The 13,925-nt window shown below is 45.8% G+C and overlaps 1 protein-coding gene across 8 annotated transcripts in view; it reads right to left on the minus strand.

The window, feature by feature from the left end:
• RPH3AL (rabphilin 3A like (without C2 domains)) overlaps nucleotides 1-13,925 on the minus strand; it is a 320,103-nt gene that overhangs the window by 174,925 nt on the left and 131,253 nt on the right. The window lies entirely within an intron of this gene.

A 13,925-nucleotide genomic window follows, 5' to 3' on the forward strand; every position in this document is an offset into this window, starting at 1 on the left:
GGTTGGTTTGAGAAAGACAGGAGCAACATTCAAATGCTGCTGGTTTACAGTTAGAATAAAGGGGATTGTTTCACTTTTCCAAGACTACATTTTTAGATTAAGACAGATACTGTCAGAAGACCAATGAGGACAACTCATTTGGGCTTTGACACCTTAAACTGATGAGGACTACATATGTTGGTTTCTCTCTGGACAAAAGTTGTCAGTAAGTTTCTTTTGTTTCAGTACTGAATGATTCAATTATTAGTATTTTCTCTTTTTCTGAATATATTCTGTGACTCGTATGTCTGTGCATGGATTTGTAATAGAACCTTAGGAGGAAAAGCGGAGCTTAGTTTAAGGAAAAACGTGTGAAGTTGCTCAGTAACACCATTAGGAGTGGATATGGTGGTCTTACTTTAATGTCCTGATTTCATAAGCCTGGAACGTCTTTTGGACTTGAGCAAGTATTCCCAAAATCAGATTTCAAAACCGTTCTATGGCTGTAATGAGAACATTTAACAGCACTCTGTGGGTTTCATTCTTAAAAGGACACTCCAGGCACCAGGATTGTTCAATAGGTTTGGGACTCATAAATTAAATGTTATTCTCTTTTTTGTAAAAAAATAAATAAAAAAAATGCAGTTTTATTCAGTATTACTTCTGTCTATATCCATGCCCCCTCTTTCCACAAATAAGCTTATTCAATGTATTCTGAGTATGTACTAACCTCAGCCAATGAAAAACTCTGCCAACAAGAGATCTGTGTAAGGTGAGTTTATGACATAACTTTGCCCAACAGATAATTACTGTCCTCTACTTATTTATTCAGTTTTGTCTGGCTTTAAAATACTATACAGATAAGAAAAAGATTGTGATTTGCTGACGGCGATATTCAAGTACGCAACTCAGCTCACAAAGATCTCAAATATACTATTTGCCTTTCAATCAGGTAGACAATTTGTGAAAAGAGAAGGTATGGCTGGTGTTATTAAGCAGAAAGCAGAGCAAAATGTTTTTCTTGATAATCTGTTAGTAGTAACACTGGACCACTTGAATAGTTTGAGTAGCCACCCATGTTAATATAAAGCTTTGTGTAACTGTGACATTAGAAATTAGATACATTTTGAATAATGCTGTAGACAAGTACAGGCAGGTATAAATGTAAAACAGTAATATACTGACAGAAGCACTAATCGTGGAAAGCAGACTTGTTATCGGACAGTCTGAATCACAAAAAAACAGGAAACTGAGTAACATGAAAATTAGTAGATTGAAAGCAGACAGAGCTCAGATACATGTCTGGAGTGAGGAGCATTGTTGCTCCAGGCAAAATAGCACATAATTGGATACAATAAACAAGTCTTTAGAAGTAATATAAGGTATTCAGAAAAAAAGATTTAAAGTCTCTATGAAGTAGATTAAAAATGAACTGTGTAATTGTAAAGAAGTCCAAAAAAATGTTAAAGGACCACTATAGGCACCCAGACCACTTCAGCTTAATGAGGTGGTCTGGGTGCCTGGTCCAGCTAGGATTAACCCTTTTTTCTATAAACATAGCAGTTTCAGAGAAACTGCGGTTTATTATTTTTTATTTTTTTCGTAAATATATTTTTATTATCATTTTATGTTCACAGTGAGACGCGCAGGTCTCTTCAAGCGTATCGTAACTGAAACACATTCAACATTCACAGTGAGACTCGCAGGTCTCTTCAATAGTATTGTAAGTGGAGCACAACGTGTGCTAGAATATGTATGTAAACACAAACAGGTATTTGGGCACGCAGGCCTACTTCAGTGATGGACCTTCCTCTCCATCCAGCCCGGCGGGGAGGGGGACCCTGAGGGTGGGGGCACCCTCAGGGCACTATAGTGCCAGGAAAACGAGTATGTTTTCCTGGCACTATAGTGATCCTTTAAAGGATCACTATAGTGTCAGGAAAACAAACCCGTTATCCTGACACTATGACCCAATTAACTATTACCCAACACACAGAACTTAAGTCAAACTAAATAAATCTAAACCAGAAATCCTAAAGGTATTACAGGACCTTAGATTTGACTGGATTTAACATTAATAATTAGAATTGTATGTTCCTGATGGATAGGGCCCACAGAGTGCCGAAACCCTCCTTCCTGCCACAAGAGACACCCAGAGATGTTATATTGAAAATGCATTACTTCCACATAAAAGAGGACATCCTGAGAGCAAACAGAACCAGGAGCAAAACAGACCTGCCGACAATGTACCACGGTATCTCGATCTACGCTGACATCTCCGCATACACTCTTCGACGCCGAAAAGATTTTGCAGAGGTCACCGCGCAACTTCGCCAACACCACCTCCCCTACAGATGGGGGTACCCGGTGAAGCTAGTAGTGCAGAGGAACGGGAAAACAACCATCCTATCGACGCCGGAAGACGGAGAGAAAACCCTCAGCAGCTGGGGAATTGAAGTCCTGAGCAAGACAAAAGAGACTCAGAGACTCCCTCCAACTTGGAGGAAGACAAAACGCTAAGCGGCTCCCTAGGGGACGGCGCTGTGCAGACCGGCCGGGGAGCGAAAAACTCATTCAGGCTTGTATGACAAATGTGACATAATTGCCTTCATCTTGCTTATGATTTGAACATGGCTGTAATGGTGTTAGACGTGTAGACTTATATAAGGATAGCCAACCAATATACAAGGGATGCTGGTAGCGGGTGAGGGGAGGGGGGGAGATAGGGAGGGTGGAGCGGGATGGCGTTCCGTCCGCTGCTCCTGGCTATGTAGGCCTGGAAGGAGAAAGGATGCAGGGAGCAGTGTACCTGAGATCAGGGATTTGTGGCCCGTGCTAACGCAGACCATGTTGGGTGCAGGAGATACTTGCCCCAGCCCATCCCCCCCACCCCACCTTGCCATCCAAACAGCACGTGTCACCAGGCCATGCAGGAGAGCGAGTAGGAGAAAAGTATGTACTAAAAAGTATGTACTAAAAAGAAATGTAAATTACATTTAATATATTATATTAATATATTATAAATTAAAAAAAAAAGAAAAAAAAAAAAAATGTTGGCCACCTTTACTGACCCGAGCCAAAATCAAAACGCACAAGGCAACCCCCCCCACCGGTCCACACCACAGGCCGTCCACACCAACCCACCCGGGAACAGGTCACCGCACTTAAACCTAAAAATAAGGTAACATTGGCCGTGGCCGCAGAACCGTAGCCATGACGGGAGCCAATTGCTCCCACCCCCAAAGCACCACACCCAGGTGCATAGCCGGATACCCGGCAAAATTGGTTTCATGTTATTGTTTGTTAATTTTTGTTATGCTATATGTTCACTTGTATATGTTCATGTTTGTAACGCTGTCTACTATCAACAGATCTTGCTCTGCCCAGCACACACTAAGGGTAAACCAGATGACCCAGCGACGCACCCCTCGCAGACCTCCTCACAACATACAACACCGCCAGGTAACATGGGGAAGCCCCCTGAGTTCGTTGGAACTGGGACAGAGGGGACACCCCAACTGTAGTATACACACAGGCACAAACACACAATTCCATGCACACCAACCACCGTGAAGATCTACTCACATAATGTTAGAGGACTCAACATCCCAGTAAAAAGGCACCGCTTGTACAAAGAGATAAAACATAAGCAGGCGGATGTACTGTGCCTCCAAGAGACACACTTCATGACAGGTGCACACCCCAGCATACTGCAGCGAGATTACCCGACCCAATTTCATGCTACAGCGGCGAACCGGACCAAGGGCGCCTCCATACTAATCAGTAAAAATGTAGCCTTCACCCTGACGTCACAGCACATAGACTTGGAAGGTAGATATGCCATTATTGTAGGTACACTCAATGATATGACATACACCATAGCAAATGTATACGCCCCGAATACGAACCAACGCAATTTCCTGCATAAAATAATACAAAAACTGAAAGACATACAACAAGGCACCACGATTATATGTGGGGACTTTAATCACGTGTTAGACCCCAAAATAGACACGACACTAGCACCAGCCAAGGCACGCACCATGCCACTCAAGAAGCAGAGTAGGGCACTGCGAAAGCTTGTGCACGACTCCCATTATTATGATGTATGGAGAGCCACACATGTCGGGGAAAGGGGATACACGTTCTTCTCTTCCGTACACAACACCTACTCCCGCATCGACGGATACCTCATACATGGGGCGGGGATGAATCAGGTGGCCCAATGCACAATAGGCCAGATCGAGTGGTCTGATCACGCCCCAGTTGAGCTGACACTCAAGAACCTATATGACCCAACACACAGGAGCCCGTGGCGCCTTAACACTGCCCTACTGGCAGACAACAAATTCACCGAAGAAATAAATAAGGAACTCATACACTACTTCCACGACAACGACACTACAGACACCACACGCAACACACTATGGCAAGCTCATAAATCAGTAATTAGAGGCCAACTGATTAGACGCGCTTCGTATCTCAAAAAACAATCTCGATCCCAACTCCTAACATGCCAAACAGACCTCCAGAGAGCCACGACACAAAACCAACTTACACCCACACGAGAATTGCGGGACCAAATCATGCAACTCACAAAGCGCATACATCAAATATCCCTAGACCAGGTGGGATACCACTTGAAAAAACTTAAAGCGCAAAGCTACATGCAAGGCAACAAAGCGAGCAAATTGCTGGCCCTAAGGCTCAAAACACAACTAGCAGCCCAAAAAATAGCATACATGGTATCTCCAAATGGACAAAAAATAGTAGCGCCAAAAGACATCAGCAACGTGTTCGCCAAATACTACGAAGGCCTATACAACTTAAAAAACGACCCTAACACGCCCCAACCACAAGACTCCAAGATCTCTACCTTTTTAGACAAAGTAACCCTGCCAACACTCACTCTCACTCAACAAGAGCAACTATCTACACCGATCACAGTGACGGAGGTACTGAAGGCCATCGCCTCCATGCCAGCTGACAAAGCCCCAGGCCCAGACGGGTTTGCGAACAATTACTACAAACGTTTCCAACTAACCCTAGCCCCACATCTCGCAAATGCCTTCAACGAAGCAGTAGAGAGACGGATGCTGCCCCAGGAAGCCTTAAAGGCACACATTATCACACTGCCTAAGCCAGGCAAACCACCTACCCACCCGCAAAACTTTCGCCCTATCTCATTGCTGAACACAGACACAAAACTTTTTGCAAAAATATACGCCACCAGACTAGGAGACATACTCCCACAAGTAATCAAAAATGACCAAGTCGGGTTTGTGAAGGGCCGCCAGGGGGGGGACAACACGAGAAAGGTTCTGGACATTATTTACAGCGTGCACAAACAACAATCTAAATGTGTGGTCCTCTCGCTGGATGCAGAGAAGGCCTTCGACCGCCTGGGCTGGAGGTTTCTAGAAGCGGTGCTCCGAAAATTCGGGATGCCGGAGACCTTCCGCTCGGCGGTCGGGGCACTGTACAGCGAGCCGACGGCGCAGGTAATTACAGCGGGCTTCACCTCGGACCCGTTTCACATTACGAATGGCACAAGGCAGGGCTGCCCACTCTCCCCGCTGCTTTATGTACTGGCCCTAGAGCCACTGGCAGAAATGATCAGAGCGCATCGCTCCATACATGGAGTGCTAATCGGGGACAAGGAATATAAAATCAACCTATTTGCGGACGATGTCCTGCTGACGCTGACCCAGCCCCAAATTTCACTTCCAAACCTCATGGAAACTATTAAGGAATACGGCCTCAACTCATATTACAAATTGAACATCACCAAATCCCAAGCAATGGGCATACAAATCCAACAAAATCACCTGGCCCACCTAAGTAAAACTTTCACGTTCGATTGGCGATCAGATCATATTACATTTCTCGGAGTACTTATACCCCCCAATCCCCCCCGCTTATTCAAACTAAATTTTGCCAAACTAATTGGGACATTTACAAACACACTACAATCATGGGAGGGAAAATATCTTTCATGGCTGGGCAGGATGGCGGCCATCAAAATGACGTTACTCCCCAAACTCCAGTACCTACTACGTACGATCCCCATTCACCTGCCTAAACAATACCTAACAAATATCCAAAAACTTTTGGTTCAATTCGTATGGGCAAACCGCAATGTGCGGGTAGCCACCAGACTTCTGCAAAAGCCGGTTAAGGACGGGGGGCTAGGACTGCCTAACGTCAAAAACTACTATAAAGCCACTCTGCTGGCGGCATTAGCAGCGGCCAGTTCAGTGGAAGATCCCCCACAGTGGGTACAAATAGAAGCACACTGGGCTTGCAGACAAGGGCTACACCACCTCCCACGGATGCCACGCTCAACACGCCCCAAATATGCAGACATGTTACCACCCACGGTGGTGATGCTCAAGATGTGGGAGAGGGTTAGAACCTCGCTGGGGGCAGTTGGGCCGTCCCAGGGAAACCTGACTATGGCGAATGTCTCGGCGAGCATCCAGACATTCGATCACACCCCGTGGGTGGAGGGAGGATGTGTTCACCTTAAACAGATATGCAAGGGAGACAAAATACTGCCATTCCCTGTAATACAAGCCAGACACTCTCTCTCAGCCAAACAAATATTCCCATACCTCCAGCTAAAATCCTTTGTATCCACACACCTGAGGGTCGAGAACCCAGTCACACCAAACATAACCACCCTGGAACAGCTCTGCCTGGCGGACAAAATACCCAACAAAACAATATCCCGAATATACACCCTTTTAACGTGTGTAGACACGGAAGAACAGGCTGACTTTAAATTGGCATGGCAGTCAGACATAGGCAGCACCTTCACGAAACACGACTGGAATCAAGCGTTTCAGGCACATAAGGGGCACACCACTTGTGCAGCACACTTAGAAACCATGAGAAAACTCTTATACAGGTGGTACATGGTACCGGACAAGCTAGCAAAGATGTTCCCGGGAGTCCAGGGTGATTGCTGGAGGGGCTGCGGTAACAGAGGGACGATGTATCATATTTGGTGGACATGCCCAATCCTGACCCCCTACTGGTTGATGGTAGAAGGCATAGTGGCAAACACGTTAGGCCAACCATACCACCTAACACCGGAACAAGGCATCCTATTCCTACACCTCAACCACTGGCATAAACCGGAGAGACAGCTGATATTCCATATACTCATAGCGGCAGTAACACTGGTGGCCAGAAACTGGAAGCAAACACATGCACCACTTAAACAAGACCTACTGAACCAGATCTCACTGAACTGGGAATACGAAAGCATGGCCAGCAAACACATTAAGACAAACCACACGACAGAAGTAGCTAAATCCAAATGGGAAGCATATATAAACAGTCAAACAGCACCCTCAGGGCCAGCTGCAGATACACACGGACAAGTAGAGGGCTCAACATGTTCCACACACAAGAGACTGGGTGAGCTCAAGGCAGAGACGTAGGCATCACAACACTTGCAAGGCGAGCAGGGACGCACGGGGCGTGACTACACAGCAAGGCTTGACGACAAAAAGCCAGAGGTTAAGTAGAGCAGATCAATAACACAGGATAATTAAACAAGACCCCAGTTTACCTTCCCTCCCCCCCCCCCCCCCCCCCACACCCGCTTCGGGCTCTAACCGAGGCCAATTTCCTTCCGGGGACAGTAGAATAAGCGTCTCCAAATGGTGTACAACATTGGGTAAATAAATATAGATTGCAATAACTCACCTGGACGGACAGCGTCCACATAGGGGGCAGATCCCATGTACAAAGGGTCTGTAAATCAGGGCAACTATCCAAGAGAATGGCATGTACAATTGACCCGAACCCCATCCCTTAACCAGATTTTCTTTCTGTACCCCCACCCCCGTCTACAATACGCAATGTAAATAATGTCAATAATGAAAAGTATGCTGGCGGACGTTTGTTCGACCTGTCTATGGTTGAATGTTCACCCCTCCCCCCTTCTTTTTGTACCCCATACACTGCATTTGCAGACAAAATAAAAATTGTCAAATTGTAAAAAAAAAAATAATTAGAATTGTATAATACAAGCCAAGGTCAAGGAAATAGAAAAGCCAGAGATCAAGGAATACAGAAGTCAGAACAGTCAAGGTACAAGCACATTGTAACGGATCACCTGGCACCCCGACTGGGTACCTCCGTTAATGGATGCTCCTAGCGCTTCCTGAGGACTCCAAGCACTCTGGCAGACACCACAATCACCGAATCCGAGAAACCTTTAAATTCTCCCAAGCATATGAATGCTGTAGACCATTGAATAGGAACCATATGAATAGGCTTGTACTCCTAGCAGTCAACTGGAACAGCATGCAATAAATCCTTCCCCCCAATAATGAGACGACACATCACTTTGAGGGTAAAACAGGAACTCTGGAATGGCTCATCCGGCCTGGCTTTTATTTCCAACTCACACATACAGGCCACACCCAGGGGGAGGCATAAAAGAACCAATGACATAGATGTTACCTCCCACACATCCCCTCCCCTTAGTGTGACACATAATCCCATTATGCATACAGTGTAAAATATACTTTTACACAACTTTCATAACTTTAAAACCATACATCACATTCACATAAAAATACATATCCACAATCAATCCATTCAGGGGAACAAAATATTAAAAAATTGCATGAATCCGACCAGGGGTTCAAAAGTTACTAAAAGTATCTTTTGTTCCTTTCTGGCTGGCAGAAAAACATCCCCACAATGCACCCTGGTTTCCTCCCTTCTGCCCTGTAGTTAATTGGAGAAGTAATCCAATTACCCAGGACTAAAGGCAGACTCCATTAACCACATGGTTGCAAAACGACATAAAACACTTTAAAATACATAAAGTCCTGCGATGTAACATCCTAGGCCATCTCGACTAGACATGTATGCACACACTGACGTAGCAACTAGTTCTTGCTTTACACTCTCAATTAAAATGTGTGCAGTTCCTCTTGGCACAATATGTATACACTTAAAGCTTGTAATCATCTATAATGCCACTTAAATACGTTACTATCACAATAATTGTCTCAGATGAAGGGCCACTAAGCGACACCTATCAGTTTGCCAACTATATACGCCTGCTTAGAATGTAACAAAACTTGCGCTTTTCATATATAAAAATGTGCTGTTTCTGAATGCCACTCATTGTAATACTAAGAATATGCCTGCAGTTGCTGTTGTGGCCCTGCAAGATTGTCTGTAACTCATATGCACATGCAAAAATAAAGAATTAAAAAAAAAAAAAAAAATACATAAAGTCACATTTACACATAACACACAGACATTTCACCTATCCCCAGATAGCTGGGATCTGCACGCACAAAACTACCGAATAGCGCGCAGATCCTACTCACACAGTACAATTGCCATGGAGCTAAAGTCTTTCCCATAGTCTTTCATTATATGAATAGGCTCCATGGTATGGCTATCTGGGGTATCACATTCCCATAAAGTCTGGTCCATAGTCCAAAGGCAAGAGGCGGGCAATCAGCCCCCTCCAAGGACACGTGGCGAGGTCGGTTTCGCCACACTTCTCCCCTTTACCCCCCAGACTAACAGGGTACTTGACCTCCTGCCGGTCAGTGCCCTTGTTAGTCCAGCAGCCCACCCACAAGACAGAAACAGCAGAGCAGCCCACCCACAATAAACAGTTACTACACCTGGGTGAGGGAGAATCTTGTCCAGGTTCAGGTGCCTCACCACGGCTGTGTGGGGGACTGGTAGGCTGCCTTGGTAGGTTGCTGAGGGGGCAGAGACCAGCGGTACTCTGTCCTGTTGCCAGCACTACCACGGGAGTAGTCTGGTTGGAGCCTGGTTGCTGGAGACCGACTGTCTCCCCTTTAAATACACCGCTCTGCTGCTGGAGACCGACTGTCTCCCCTTTAAATACACCGCTCTGCTGCTGGAGACCGACTGTCTCCCCTTGAGTTACACCGCTCTGCTGCTGGAGACCGACTGTCTCCCCTTTAGTTACACAGCTCTGCTGCTGGAGACAGACTGTCTCCCCTTTGGCTAAACAGCCCTGTTGTGGGGGGGCAGGACCGACCGTCCCTACCCCCTGTGCTGGAAGTGCAGAGACCACGGTCCCATCTGCACAGGTGTGGGGCTTACAGTCTCCCCCTGGTACATTAAGCTGCCGCTGGGGAGAGGTGGTAACCAGCTCCTCTCCCATTAGAACACTCTGCCGCTGGGGAATGGAGACTGGGCTCTCTATTCCCTGTACATTAATGATCCGCCGCTGGGGAGAGGTGGTAACAATCTCCTCTCCCATGCATACTTCCTGTCTCTGCGGAGGGAGACCGACTGTCTCTCCTCCCAGCACAGAGTCCTGCTGTGGGGGAAAGGGGGCTGGGCTCTCTATTCCCTGCTGGATACTCTGCCGCTGGGGAATGGAGACCGGGCTCCCAATTCCCAACAAATCACACTGCCGCTGGGAGGGAGGACGGCTCCTTCAGCTCCCTGTAACTTGGGCGCAGAGACCACGGTCCCATCTGCGCTGGTGTGGGGCTTACGGTCTCCCCTTGGTGGGTTAGGCTGCCGCTGGAGAGAGGGTGTAACAAGCTCCTCTCTCTGAACTGTAACCTGCCGCTGGGGATCTGGGCCGACTGCCCAGCATCCCTGTAGGGCCGGTAGAGAGACCTCGATCCCATCTCCACCTGCCATCTGTGGGTCTCTCCAGGACCAGTCTATGAGGTCCCCTACTTCTGCAACTGGTAGTAAAGCAGGGGGTACCTCTGCCGCGTTTTCCCAGCTATAGGCTAGCAGGTCTGGGTCTGCCACCCAGTTTTCCCGGTCTGCGTCCCTGCTCTGCGGCTGGCAGGGATTTAATAGTTCTACATAGTCCATCTCCAGCTCTCGTTCCATGGCAGCGAAACGGCGGAGGTCTTCTCCGAGTCCAATAGATCTCGGGCCCTGTATCATCTCACCTCGGTAATGAAAGATAGCCCAGTACAGTGACTCTGCTGGACTGCCGAAGTCGACATCCTCCACTAAGGCTTTCCACAACAGGCCAGGGCTTGTGTAGTTCTCCCCCTCTGGCTGGATGCCCTCTGCCCTCCACGTCTCTGGCTGGACAGTGCACCACCACAGTGCCCGGTATGAGGCGTCCAGGCTCAGTTCCCTTTCCACGAGGTACTCGAGTTGTCTTACCCGCTGCCCTCCAGGTTGATCTCCCAGAAGTGGCATCCGCCAGGCCATTTGTTCCTCCAACTGGTATGCGACACCAGGAAGGCGCTGCTGCCGTTGATACTGGACTTCCTCCAGGGCATCGTACCATAATTCTTTCCGGGCATTATCTCTCCATTCTAATTCACTCTCTTCCTCAGGTGTGTGTGTTGCCCAGGGGTCTACGAACCCCATTTTCCCAAATCTTTGTGTAGACAGGGACGCTGTAGGCACACTAGCGTCGCCCTCAATTTGTAAATCCAAACGTACTGTGTCTCCGAGCTGCTTTACCTCGCACTAGGACGCCATCACACCGCTTGCCACCAATGTAACGGATCACCTGGCACCCCGACTGGGTACCTCCGTTAATGGATGCTCCTAGCGCTTCCTGAGGTCTCCAAGCACTCTGGCAGACACCACAATCACCAAATCCGAGAAACCTTTAAATTCTCCCAAGCATATGAATGCTGTAGACCATTGAATAGGAACCATATGAATAGGCTTGTACTCCTAGCAGTCAACTGGAACAGCATGCAATAAATCCTTCCCCCCAATAATGAGACGACACATCACTTTGAGGGTAAAACAGGAACTCTGGACTGGCTCATCCAGCCTGGCTTTTATTTCCAACTCACACATACAGGCCACACCCAGGGGGAGGCATAAAAGAACCAATGACATAGATGTTACCTCCCACACATCCCCTCCCCTTAGTGTGACACATAATCCCATTATGCATACAGTGTAAAATATACTTTTACACAACTTTCATAACTTTAAAACCATACATCACATTCACATAAAAATACATAATCCAATTACCCAGGACTAAAGGCAGACTCCATTAACCACATGGTTGCAAAACGACATAAAACACTTTAAAATACATAAAGTCACATTTACACATAACACACAGACATTTCACCTATCCCCAGATAGCTGGGATCTGCACGCACAAAACTACCGAATAGCGCGCAGATCCTACTCACACAGTACAATTGCCATGGAGCTAAAGTCTTTCCCATAGTCTTTCATTATATGAATAGGCTCCATGGTATGGCTATCTGGGGTATCACATTCCCATAAAGTCTGGTCCATAGTCCAAAGGCAAGAGGCGGGCAATCAGCCCCCTCCAAGGACACGTGGCGAGGTCGGTTTCGCCACACACATAATATTACACGCTCTTGGATTACCAGAATGGAAGGTATGCCAGGGAACAGTACAGATGCCAGAATGAGCTTAAATAGCCATAAGAGCTGTGATTGGTCAATAGCCATTATGGGACATCAAAATGTGTGTGCGTGACAGATGTCCGATAACACAGGCATGTTCTTGTCTTAATTAGGGCCAGGATAGGCAAAGCCACAGTGCCATTTAAGAGCTACAACGTGCAGCAGCCAGCATCCATGAGAAAGCCAGGAGGCTGAAACTGCTCAACACCAATCAGCTCAGAAGATGGGACATTTATACTTATGCATGGTATAAGCAGGTCACCAACTGAGGAAGCCGTAAAAAATTCAGAGAAATGCGTATTGGACATCAGGAGAATCCGTGGACATTATTTAATGTTAATGGTATTTTGGATTGTTCTTATTTACTTGTTTCTAATGTTTTATTTGTTTTTAATTTGTTATCAATAAAGTATATCAGCCACATACCAAAGTTCTGTGGATTCCTGAAAGTCCTGCTTCTACCCAAAGAGTGGCACATTAGCTTTAATACCAAGGTCCAAGTACACTGACTCTAAGGAAGGTGAGCAGTACCAGCACTTAATTTTTTGCTATTATATTGAGCTTACAATATCACACTAGGAGCTTGTCCTAGGAGTCCTTCAGGATTTTTTTTTTTTTTTTTAAAGGAGAGTTTTTGGCTCTACCTCATGTGAGTGCATTTTAATCCCACTCCATATAAATCTCTTTGCCAATTGATGTAATGCACTATATTATATTTTCTCTATCCTAGCTAACATTTATCCTACCCTTGCTATAAGGGTAGATGCACATTTTTATTTATATAGTGTTTCGCGGGGTTTATTTGAGTGGGATTACACACTCTGTTCACTTTCTTTTTTGCATGAAACGACTCCCCCCATGATGACCAGCCACACGGTAATGTGCAGTCACTTTGATGAAGAGTTTGCAATACGTAGCTTAACACCTCTGTGTTTCATGTTTCAAGATATGTTTGTAACTTAAATTAAACTGGCACTGTAATCATACTTGATATATTCATTGCTGTGCCCTGAGTGTCATAAAAGGGTTAAATGTATTTAGCTTGTTTAAGTAATGGAGTGGTTACATTAGCACTGGAGGAGTTGCAGCAGGACCTAAATGTCAGAAAGATTTATAAGCGCCATTTATCTTTCACTGCGTCAGTCACACTGCTTGGTCTCAGATATCTAATTAAGGCAGTCTGTATGAAAATTTTAAGAAGTACATGAAGCTCAATTAAAAAGGTTGTTCTTGAAGCAAGTACATAGAGCTAATACTGTAAGACACCCACATCAAATTCATCAGATCTCTCCCTGTGGGAAAGCGCTTTTTAAAATTTTTATATTTTTGGCACACTTCAGTACATTCCAGAAAACATTTTACAAAGTGTTATATATGAAAGCACGTTGGAAAACCGCACCAAAATGCACAGGAGGGAAATCACATGAGAAAAAAAAGAAATCCTTGAAAAAGCCTTAGTTTTATTAAAGAGACAGCGTAGGTATCATAAAGGCACCATAACAATTTTTTTTTATTTTTATTTTTTAATTCTTTATTTTTGTA

This window comes from Pelobates fuscus, chromosome 1 (assembly GCF_036172605.1).
Source record: "Pelobates fuscus isolate aPelFus1 chromosome 1, aPelFus1.pri, whole genome shotgun sequence".
Classification (NCBI taxonomy): Eukaryota; Metazoa; Chordata; class Amphibia; order Anura; family Pelobatidae; genus Pelobates; species Pelobates fuscus.